At 34.8% G+C, this 12666-nt stretch overlaps 2 long non-coding RNA genes across 3 annotated transcripts in view; one reads left to right on the top strand and one right to left on the bottom strand.

Moving 5' to 3' along the window:
• LOC145684602 (uncharacterized) overlaps nt 1-12666 on the top strand; it is a 154546-nt gene that overhangs the window by 53693 nt on the left and 88187 nt on the right. Inside the window, exon 2 of one of the 2 annotated variants that reach the window (XR_014131334.1) lies at nt 4753-6077. The exons of the other annotated variant lie outside the window; for it this stretch is intronic. This is a non-coding gene — a long non-coding RNA (uncharacterized LOC145684602). Of the gene's footprint in view, nt 1-4752; nt 6078-12666 lie in introns of those variants that run through there. 2 annotated transcript variants of the gene reach the window in all.
• Nucleotides 1-12666, bottom strand: part of LOC145684603 (uncharacterized) — a 91211-nt gene that overhangs the window by 48406 nt on the left and 30139 nt on the right. The window lies entirely within an intron of this gene.

Here is a 12666-nt window from a genome sequence, read left to right on the forward strand (position 1 = left end):
GAAGCCCAAAAATAGGGATTAGAGCAACTAATTAACCCATAAATAGCCCATGATTCTGGTGTTTGATTTATTTCGATCGGATTATTTTAGCCGCATGGGGAGTTCTAGCTTGACATCAAGATAGACTCGCTCATTTTGAATCCGATTTCCCGCTAAACAGCATGAACCCAAAAATTGGGATTAAAACAACTAATTAGCCCATAAATAGCCCATAATTCTGGCGTTCGAATTTTTTCGATGGGATCATTTTAACCGTATGGGGGTTCTAACTTGGTATCAAGCTAGACGCGTCCATTTTGAATCCAATTTCCCGCTAAACAGTAGGAGCCCAAAAATTGGGATTAGAGCAACTAATTACCCCATAAATAGCCCATAATTCTGGCGTTTGAATTTTTTCGATCGAACCATTCTAACCGTAACCGTATGGGAGGTTCTAGCTTCATATCAAGCTAGACTCGCCTATTTTGAATCCGATTTTCCGCTAAACAGTAGGAGCCCAAAAATTGGAATTAGAGCAACTAATTAGCCCATAAATAGCCCATAATTCTGGCGTTTGAATTTTTTCGATCGGATCATTGTAACCGTAACCGTATGGGGGGTTCTAGCTTGATATCAAGCTAGACTTGCTCATTTTGAATCTGATTTCCCGCAGAACGGTAGGAGCCTTACAAATTGAGATTAGAGCAACTAATTAGCCCATAAATAGCCCATGATTCTGGCGTTTGAATTTTTTCGATCGGGTCATTCTAACCGTAACCGTATGGGGGCTTCTAGCTTGATATCAGCTAGACTCGCTCATTTTGAATCCGATTTCCCGCTAAACAGCAGGAGCCCAAAAATTGGGATTAGAGCAACTAATTAGCCCATAAATAGCCCATAATTCTGGCGTTTGAATTTTTTCGATCGGACCATTCTAACCATATGGGGGGTTCTAGCTTGATATCAAGCTGGACTCGCCCACTTTGAATCCGATTTCCCGCTAAACAGTAGGAGCCCAAAAATTGGGATTAAAGCAACTAATTAGCCCATAAATAGCCCATAATTCTGGCGTTTGAATTTTTTCGATCGGACCATTCTAACAATATGGGGGGTTCTAGCTTGATATAAAGCTGGACTCGCCCATTTTGAATCTGATTTCCCTCTAAACAGTAGGAGCCCAAAAATTGGGATTAGAGCAACTAATTAGCCCATAAATAGCCCATAATTCTGGCGTTTTATTTTTTTCGATCGGACCATTCTAACCATATGGGGGGTTCTAGGTTGATATCAAGCTGGACTCGCCCACTTTGAGTCCGATTTCCCGCTAAACAGTAGGAGCCCAAAAATTGGGATTAGAGCAACTAATTAGCCCATAAATAGCCCATAATTCTGGCGTTTGAATTTTTTCGATCGGACCATTCTAACAATATGGGGGGTTCTAGCTTGATATAAAGCTGGACTCGCCCATTTTGAATCTGATTTCCCGCTAAACAGTAGGAGCCCAAAAATAGGGATTAGAGCAACTAATTAGCCCATAAATAGCCCATAATTCTGACGTTTGAATTTTTTCGATCGGACCATTCTAACCATATGGGGGGTTCTAGCTTGATATCAAGCTGGACTCGCCCACTTTGAATCCGATTTCCCGCTAAACAGTAGGAGCCCAAAAATTGGGATTAGAGCAACTAATTAGCCCATAAATAGCCCATAATTCTGAGATATGTTCCGGTCGTTTTGGTGTTGGTGGTTGGTCTAACTTGACACGCGTTTACATGTCACCATCCCACGTAGGAGTACTAATGGGGACTGAATTTGGATTTAAACGGGATCGGAAGTGGCACTGTTCATATCAGCCACTCCGAAAACTATGATTCCACATTAATATTGGTCATTTTCGATCATTTTTGTAAATCTTCCCCTTCTCTTCAAAGTGCACCTTCAAAGTGAAGCTATAAAAACCATTCCAGGCTTGAACCTCATCTGCGTTGAAAATTTAATCGAAATCAGTCGGGTGGCTCAAGACTTGTTACAAATGTAGTCATTTCATTATATATATATATATATATATATATATATATATATATATATATGTATATATATATATATATATAGGGTGAACAGTAACTACGTGGACAAATTTGGGCGGGTGATAGTACATCTAACAAGAAGCAAAAAAAAAAAAAAGTCGTAGTGAACATGGGATAAATTCCGGCCCGTTTAGGAGTGACAGAGTGTCGAAAGCGTGAGAACGTGAACTTCAAAGGCCAACAGCTTAAAAACAATACATCATAGAGAGTGCGGTTGAAAACGTCACTTAGCAAGTCATACCTACTCTGTTGAAAAATGCATGTTTGGAAACGCAGCTATGCGTGCGCACGGAATTCCCCAAAGGAACGGAGGGATTCCCGGAAATGCTGTAAAGGAAAGAAGTGTCACACGTTGTTAATCCCGTGTGCACACGTAGCTGCGTTTTCAAATATGCATTTTTCAATAGAGTAGGTATGACTTTCTAAGTGACATTTTTAACCGCACTCTTCACGATGTATTGTTTTTAAGCTGTTGGTCTCTGAAGTTCATGTTCCCACGTTTTCAACAGTCTGTCATTCCTAAACGGGACGGAATTTCCCCCATGTTCACTAGGACTTTTTTGCTTTTTTTAAGATGTACTATCACCCGTCCAAGTTCGTCCACATAGTTACCGTTTACCCTGTATATATAGATAGATAAATAAATAATTACATTATTTCGGAAAGTTGCGAACTATGGCCTATATAAGTTGAATCATACAGAAGTTATTCGAAGATGCACTAGACTCCAGCATGACTGGTGAAGAACCCTGTGTGTATTACAATACAATGAAACTCCGTTTTGTGGCTATCGTAGCATTGCATTTACGTCACACACTTTTCTGGAGTTAGTTGTTAGTGATCGTAACCACCGCTTTAAAATTCCTTCGCGTTCCCACTTGTATTGCTATTTCTGAGAATGTTATTTAAAAGTACTGATTCGAATCATTACCCACTCTTTTCTTCGAAGAAGTTTCGCATGTGAAACAGAAGAAACTTTTGTGTGTGTGTGTGAAATATTTTCCGCGACGAAACAATGCACGATTTGCAGACCTAAAGATATTAAAAACCAAATTCGTCGGATATTAATGTCGTACTACTTTTTATTATTATTTTTGGATTTGAATATTTCAGACGAAATCGAGTTTATTCGCATTCTCGCACTGATTTAGGAAAAAAGAATTTGTAAAGTGGTAAACTGAAGTCCGAAGTCCAAAGAAGATGCTCGAAAGCTTGTTTACAAACTAGATGTCCCTGTTTATTCACGTGTGCAGCCACTTCGAATCTGTGGTCGACGAGGAACAGAACTCTGCATCGTTAACACTGGCGAACTTCAAATGCACGAAGCATCCTGGATCTCGGAAGAAGGGGTCGATGTTATTTCTTTAAATCCTGTTTTAACTGCATCTTCCGCAGTACTTTCTCCTTGCCAATCACCAGTGACCTAAAATGATGGGTGCAATCTCCTTGGGGATGTAGTAGTTTTGACAGTAATTTTGAAGAATTAGGATTGTTAATTAAACAACCTTATGGGGATAAAAGATTATTATGAGTCTACCATTTTCTAATACTTTGATTTGTTGGCGAAAAACGCTACAAATATATTCACAATAATATAAGCATTTTGTAATAAAAAGTTCTACCATTAAAAATAGTTTTTTTATTGTAATAACCCCTAAAATAATCAAAATAATGAAAAAAAAAACAAAGATCAAAAAGTGCTACATAACAAAGGGGAGGGGTTCGGCCTTGCGTTACGAAGTGTGACAAGCAGGAGGGAGGGGGTAAAAATTGGTCAAAAATAGCGTTACGTAATATGTGGACGGCCCCTAGAACAGGAAATGAGACATGGATGTTAATAAAATAATTATGTTTTTTTTTAGTCACAAATAATAACAAATTATTTTTGTCAGGAAATCTTAAAGAAAATAAGTAAAATTTCAAAGAAAATCAGCCTTATGTAGATAGGTTCTGTGTACAAGGGCTTAAACTAAAATAGTTATGCACAAACGTATAACGTTTGGTCCGGGACAATAATTATTGGTTAAAAATAATAAAAACTACCTGCAATATAATTTATGGACAAAAAGCAATAATAATAATAATAATAATAATAATAATAATAATAATAATAATAATAATAATAATAATAATAATAATAATAATAATCTAGAAACCAGTTTTTTAGTTTCCCGGAAGGAAACAAAAATTTGCCGGTTTTTTCAGGCCTCAAAAACACTAGCTGCAACATAATTTCTTTTGGCTTTGTAGCTGGCCCCCCCTCAAAAACGACGGGCCCCCCTACATAAACCTGCTGGCTACACCCCTGTGTCCAAGTAAAGTACGTTTCTGTTGTATTTAATTTAATTTAGTGTTACTTGTTTATCTTTTAGAATAAGTTCATTTTCATTCTATGTTCTTCACCACAGAGAAAACAATTAAAAATATAGAAGACACATACCATGTTTCTACGGCTGGAACGGATTAATTGTATTTACAATAATTTAAATGGGAAAAATAATTTCATCGCAAACCACCGTTACAGAATAGACCCGTGGTTTGCGATGACCGATGGTCCACTGCAATATTTTACTAACTAATATAAGTAATTAATATTGAAGAAGCATATTTTCTATATTCACTTATTTTTAGGGGGCTGGAAATGAAGGAGGGATTGAGATTATGAACATATCATTTTCTTTTCCAGGACCATCTGGAATCACTTTAAGGTCAACAAATAGAGTCGAAGGTTGGAACATTTCAAGTGGAACCAGCGTTTCTCCAGGCGTTATTCCGATATGTTCACGTTAAGGGAACAGACTACTAAATATTTTTCGAAAACTAAACATTTTTCTTTTGCGCATTTTTCGTAAATGGAAAGAGATAATAAAATGTAACTTATCACAATAATAGATAATGTTATTCTACACCTAAGAATATGAATCTCAAGAATTTTCAGTGTTGCCATCCATAGAAATTACAATGTGACCAGAATTAGAATTACCTAAAAATCTAGGTTAAGGCAGCGACTAGAAAAATGAACTCAGCGGTAATTGATTATTTATCAAGCTGTCTTTGTTTCTTGTTAACTACTTTTTAAATAATGTTTGTATTTATTTTGTAATAACTTACATAAGTTATTACAAAATAAATAAGTCATTACAAAATAAATACAAGCATTATTTAAAAAGTAGTTAACAAGGAACAAAGACAGCTTGATAAGTAATCAATTACCGTTGAGTTCATTTTTCTAGTCGCTGTCTTAACCTAGATTTTTGGGTAATTCAAATTCTGATCACACTGTAATTTCTATGGATGGCAACATTGAAAATTCCTGCGATTCATATTTTTATGTGTAGAATAACATTATGTATTATTGTGGTAAGTTACATTTCATTATCTCTTTCCACTTACGAAAAACGGGCAAAAGAAAAATTGTTAGCTTTTGAAAATTATTTAGTACTCTGTCCCGTTAATATAGCAAGTACAGTCGGAGCAGTATACAGATCTTCACAATATTCCTGTCCGATTGGTACCTACTATCCATTTCCCAAACCGAAGGATCTTCCTGAAGAAAAGTGGCATCTATACTGAATCGATGGAAAACTTTTCACGGATTTTTGATAGATAAACTGTTCCAGTCCTTGTTTTGCAAGCATTTCAGTATTCTAAGTGAAGTCTTGAGACGACTACGGTAGGTTCCATAGTTTTGGAGCTATGGACCTTTAGAAGTCATTTTTTCATGTTTTCGGCAGCCTATAACACGTAAACGATGGGGTTTTCGCCCTATGTTTATAGGATTTTTTTTTTTTTAACTCTCAGAAATCACTCCTCTGCTTTTGTACAACGAATTTAGCACCATACTGTATAGATAACTTTTAAACCAAATATATTGAGCTATGAATTGCTTATTGACCAATTGAGCATTGAATTGTTCATGGTGTTTGAAATTGAATAGCAATTTATATATTAATACTAATACTACTAATAATAATAGTAGCAAATATAAAATTAAATCAATAAATATGAATATAGAGGAAAATCTTTTCGTTTCTTATTTCCCAAATATTGATATAATGGGTATTGTAATTTCTGTGGTACAGTTTAAGAATCTGGAACCATATGTTACGTTCCGATCTATTTAGTTCTTTCTTGAGGATATGTACTCTTAGGACCTTTAGAGACATTGTTTCCTATGGAAGGAGTTGCATTCCTTGATTCAGGTTCACTTTAGTAAGACTTAACTGTTATGGTTACAAATACTGCGTGGTAACATACGCCATAAAAACTACTGTGCAAAAACTGCTAACTGACCTGTACTAAGTGCCCACTAAAAAGCAAGAAGTGCATCTAACTCAGTCAGCGCAGGAATGTGTCCGTAAGGAGCAGGTGTGTCAGCGATGAAGTTTTCCCCCAAAAATCTTTGCTTATGTACACTCACGTCCAAAATTATTGTCGCATATCTATAAATATGTTGTTGTAGGAATATAATTTGATAACGAATTCGCCTGGTATTTCTTATAATGTTAGTATGTGTACAATCGGCAAAGACATGTATGTGGCAAATTTCATGTCAAAAGAGCAGTAAATAACAACAATAAAACGAAAATAATACTTTCTTGTTCATTTAGCAACATTTTGTTTTACTCACTCTAATTTTCGTATTTATAATTCTTTTCCTATGAAATTTACCACAAATATACATTTGCCGATTATACACATAGTATCAGTATTAAAAGCAGTGCCCTGCAACATCATTATCAAAGTATATTCTTACAAGAAGACAGTTATAAATATGCGACTGTCATTTTGGACATGAGTGTACATAAGCAAAGATTTTGGGGGGAAAACTTGATATATCATAAAGCCACACATCTTACGTGTAGGCATGGTTTGGGACAATTTTAGCCTGCCTTCACACTAAGGTCTTGTGAGTTACTCGCGCGAGCTGCTCATTTGAACCTGTAGTATGAAGGCATTGAATACTTCTGAGCCGCTCAAAAGATCTTGATACCAAAATGGAAGCCATGCTAGAGCCAGAATAAACTGCAATTTTAATCTTGGCGATAAATTGCAAGAAGAAAAAAAGGAAATGAAGATATAGAAAAATGTGGATTCATTCTATAAATCGATCAAGACTGGAAGAATGTTCGTTTTAGAATCTGTTTCCTAAACTGAGAGAAGATGAAAGAATTTTTTTTCAATTACTTCAGGATTTCTACATCTTCGTTTTGTAATAGTAGGGCCTATAAAGTGTGCATTTCATCAGAGTAACACCAGACATTTTTCTCTATTCCAACTGAAGACTGCGTGTTATTTCCTTTCCCGCCAGCAGCTTGCTCGAGCCAGCTACTGGCGAGATTATCTTCATAGCAGCTCAGAGCCGCGGCTCACTTGCACCGAAGCGCATGTGTGAAGGCGTACAATTAATACAATGTAAACATAGCAACTGGAACTCACGCGTGCGTCTCACAGAATCCTAGTGTGAAGGCTACCTTATAGTCATGCATTGATTTAGCACACTACCTTCAGAAATCAGAATATTTCATCATATGGAATGATAGTACAGAGCAGATACTTTGCGCAACAGTGTTTGACACTGTAATACATGTTAGGGTTAAAGAACCCATATTTTTTTCTATACTTAAACTTTTGTGTTTTGAAATAACATTACATATTTCTTCTGTGCATTTTACAAATCTGTAGTCCCAGATTCTTAACCAGTATTACCACCGCAGATTTTACATTTCATGAATCACTGATGGCCGCTATAGTTGGATTTGGTTGCCACTAGATGCTCCGAGGAAGCAAAATCTTTCAATTTGAAACGCTTTTACAGAATTTCGTTTACAAAAACCATATTAATGTTCAAAATAACGAAACGAAATTTCTAGCTATCCTTCAGAGTACGTAAGACTTAGACAACATTTCTGTCAATTTACATGCGTAATAGCAAAATTCAATCTCACAAGCAGTTATAGCCCAATCTTCATCATTCCTTCTAATTTAATCTTCTTTATACATTTCACACATTCTTTCTAACTTAATCTTCTTTATATATTTCACAATCGCAACTTGAACAATTTGTTTCACAAAGTATACAGTTTCAGGGACGGACCAAGGCATAATTTTCACCAGACAAAGTGACTTTTTTGTGCCCCCTAGTCCTAGCCTATATTTTACATTTTATTACAGTGATTTTAATATTTTAAACCCATTTTTCAAAAAGGAAAAAAAAGATGATGTAATTGACGCTACTTTACATGTATATAAACCAAAAATCAGTAGAAAACACGTTATAAAATATACTTTTTGAGGATTGTTTTGTCGTCTCTGACTATGGCACCCCAGGCAGTCGCCCGGCTTACCCGGCCCTTGGTCCGCCCCTGTACAGTTCTTTTACTTATTAAAGATAGAAATTTTTTAAAGCACACATCCCGCTTCTTACGTTACACGGCTGGAAAAGGAGAAAACACTTCTTGGGAAAAAATCACCCTGTTTTTGTCTTTATGTGGAGAACCTCACCATTAATGAAGGTGGAAAGAGACCGATTTGCTAAAAAGATTTTAGTCTATTTTATTTATTTATAGAAACATCTTTGGAACATACTATCGTAACATCTGACGTATGTGCAGCTTTGTCCATCGCATGTAACCAACTAAAAAAAAAAAAAAGTAAAAACTGAACCTTTATTGTAAAATAGCCCTAGGCAAAATACAGAAAATAAGAGCAGGACCTACACAGAGAAAAATCCGTCCTCCGGACAACGGTATATTGTACAGCGGGGGACACTTCTAAATGGTACAGCCATATGGAGATTTACGGCTAAGGTGTACCATTTAGAAGTGTCCCCCGCTGTACAAATATACGGTATCCCCTTGCTTACAATAGAAATCAGTACGGAGCATACGTTATTCGTATGCTACATAGGCACTGCCCTTAGATGTTACATCATGCCGTTGCAGGATGTCTGACGTCTAACTGTTTTCCGTATATCACATGTATATACTTAAGTTTGCCTACCTTTTTAAGTTTGCCAATTTTTTTCTTAATAATTATAAGTCACAATGGTATCTATTATTTCTAACTAATGAAGCACACATATACATAATACACATATATACACAGTATTTGTTAAATGGTGCTGAATTGGGTAGAATTGTACCAATTTTTTTACAAAAGTGGCTGAAAATGCCAGCGTGGTACCAACGGGCCGATGAATGACAAAAAAGGCTGAATTTGGTACAATTGTACCAAGTGTGGCAACATTGCTTCACCAAATAACAGGCACAATTAGAACTGATAATAGTCAAGACAAGTCATTCCGGCTCCAAGTAACCGTGAAATTAAAGACTTTGTTATTCACAAGGTGTTAAAAAATGTAAGCAGATTTCAAGTTATCTATCGCTTCAAATAGTAACCTTAGGAAGAAAGAGACAAGATCACGAACAGTGTAGCATAATGTAGGATAAGCCTAATTTTGCTACACATCCAACTCACTTTATTAAGTCAATATTGAAGTTATTTTCGGGAACAATATAGTAATAGTTACTGACATCTATTGAGCATTAGGCTATGTAAACTACTAATTTTGTTCGCTTGGTAAGAAGAAAAAAAATCGGCTAATTACATGGGTATTACCTTGGGGTCCTTTTACGACCCCAGTAGTAAACATTTTTTTTTTTACATAAAAGCAAAACAATAGGAAATAATGTTTAGTATTCAATAGATTTAATATACACAAGAGACAAAATACAAGAACAGACTTTTAGATACTCACGTTCATTTAAGAGATATAGTACATTAAATATCTCTGGGATCCTAAAAGGACCCCAAGGTAGTACAAAAGGGTTAAAAAGTAAAAATAAAACAAAGAAATTATTATAACAAACACTTTCATGCTCTTCAGTAGGATTTGAACCCTCGTTGGGTTTGGTTTCGCAACCATCAGGTAAACGCCTCAGACAGATCGTGGATCACTAGGTGTTCCCAGTGCTATGCTAAGCGCTGCTTAAATAGTGTGGCGTTGCCAGATAGTGTCGAGTGTTTACTGATGCCAGATAATAAAGGAAGTAATCATGGAATTCTACTTGGATACTTAATGGTGAAATTAGTTTTCGACCCTTACCGCAATTCCGCTTCTCGAACTGCAACGCTAGAATCCAGAAATTTTCTTATTGTGACTACTACAGTAAACGTACAAATTTGGCAACAACGCATTATGGAGTTCTGCGCAAGTTTTGTCTCAAAATCGATTTTCTTAAATGTAAATTAATATTTAAATAAAATATGAAAACATAACACGAAAAACGGTCGAACAATGTATTTATTTCGTAATAAGAACGTAATAATTTTAAAATACTTTACCCATGCAAATAAACATTTCGTAAAACAGCACTTCTAGTAAGATCTTACAGCAAGCCTACGCCATCTTGTGTGCTTATTGTATGCTTCTGTAAGCACTAAGCCATCTTGTGTGCTTATTGTAAAACAAATCAAGTATTTTCTTTTATATTTTGTTACATTTTTGGATATCAGGAGAGACAACCAAATGAATCATTGCCTTGTGTTGTAGCTGAAACATAACTTTATCATATAGTACAGTATTTATAATGTGTAACGTTTCATTGCGCAGTAGTTAAGGCAATGAGCTAAAATATGTACTGACTTCCGGGTAGTGATCCACTTTAAACATTTTTGCCACTAATCCTGAGTATTTTTAAAGTTTCTTGCAACCAAACCGAAGGTAACCGCGGAATAATTAGGTTCAACTTCTTAATCTGTTTAAAGGAGCAAAGTAAGAGTAACAACTTTCTAAAAAAAAAAAGTAATCCAACTTAACTTTTGAATCCTTACTACGTACGCATTCAGAAAATTGAATGAAAACTTCTGGAAAATTCAATAAAACAAGGAAAACAAAAAGTTCAAAAACAGCTGGTTTTTTTTTTTGGTTTATGAAACAAACAAAACAAGAATTCTCTTTTTCTCTCAATAAATCTATTATTTCATAATTCAACCCAATTTCAATACCTAATTCCCTTACTTAACAATTGAATACTAGAAATAATATGGAGGAAGACAAAAAAGCAAAGAAAAAAATTGAGAAAATTACCATTGGACAATTATGATAAATGTTTTAATAGGGAGTAATTTCCTATTCGCCAATGACAAAGTGGGAAAAATGTCTTAATAAGAGGGGAGGGGATTGGATTGAAGAATAGCCTTAATGAGCCAATAGTTTTGAACCTTTTTTTTAAAAAAAAAGAAAATCTTGATGAGCTGTGAACGAAGAACTGTGCAAGAATTTCATATCAGAAAAAAAAATTCTATAATTTCAAACAAGCATAGAATTTTTGAAAAAAAAAGTAGGGTGTCTTTGTTGACCAGAAATAAAAGAACCAAAGGAATTCAAAGCTTAATTATGCTTCCGATTTGATTTCTTTATTCTTTTACAAAAATAACAATACGTTCAATTGAGATGATTGTCCGATTGGAAAAGAGCGAAAATGATTGATTGACTTTTCTGAGAATTCTCCCCTCCCCCCTCGTCATTCTTTTTAATATTCCAACACTTGTGCCATTTTGAAATTACTTTGATTGTATAACTTTTACGATTTCCCTGAATGACTCAGATACATTTTTTTTTTTTTAAATCATTGTGCCTCATCAGATTACACCTTATGAATACTAATACGGCTACATGAATGGATGGAATGTTACAACATACTTTTTTTTTTTCAATAGCATTTTCCTACCTACTTTTCTAGTTTTGGTTATAGCATTTGTTAACGTCCGTTTTTCAAGCATGGACGTAAAAGGAAAAAAAAATAAAAGTTTACACCTAAAACTTAATACGTAGCTTTCGTACAAACTCATTCAATTATTAAACGTCAAAGGTATTTTGGATCAATATGCATTGAAACGCTTTTGAAACCAAACAAAGATGTTTTTACATGGTAGAATTCATTTTTTCAAGAGTTTGGTTCACCAAAACTTCTGTGTATATTTATCTTCTGTGTCGATGTGTGTATGTGTGTGTTTGTCTATTTAGGAGAGGAAAATATCTTAAGAACTATTTGATTCAAAGTCGTATGTAGCTGGTGGATCTTGCGGGGCCGGACTGCACCAAATCCCGACTTTTCCGTAAATTTAGTCTAATTTTAGAGATTATTTTTACAAATGTTAATATAATTTGTATATTATATATGCTCATGCTGAATTTGGCTCATGTTGAATTTGGACCCCTCCCTAAATAATTTCTTAATCACAATCAATTTTGTTGAGGATGGAGATAGTAAAAATTTAAGAATCGAGTTCGTTGGTGAAGGTGATGTACAAACAGGAAATAGCAGAAATTAACCACTTCCGGTTTTAACGTTGATCGCTATACACTGTAAAAAAAAACTTACAAGAAACGGTTCTCAAGGTAAATTTACAAGAAACGTTGGCAATCTGTTTGCCAAACCTCTATGTAAATCAATTTACATAAAATTACTAATATGAAATAGTGTATAATTACATTTTTATCAATAAAGATATCATATTTTCTTATAAATTTACTGTAAATTTGTAAAAAGAAAACAACAAATTTTATAATTTAATCTGAGGAAATGTATATCAA

Source organism: Thermobia domestica, chromosome 5, assembly GCF_964235325.1.
Source record: "Thermobia domestica chromosome 5, izTheDome1.hap1.1, whole genome shotgun sequence".
NCBI classification, from domain to species: Eukaryota; Metazoa; Arthropoda; class Insecta; order Zygentoma; family Lepismatidae; genus Thermobia; species Thermobia domestica.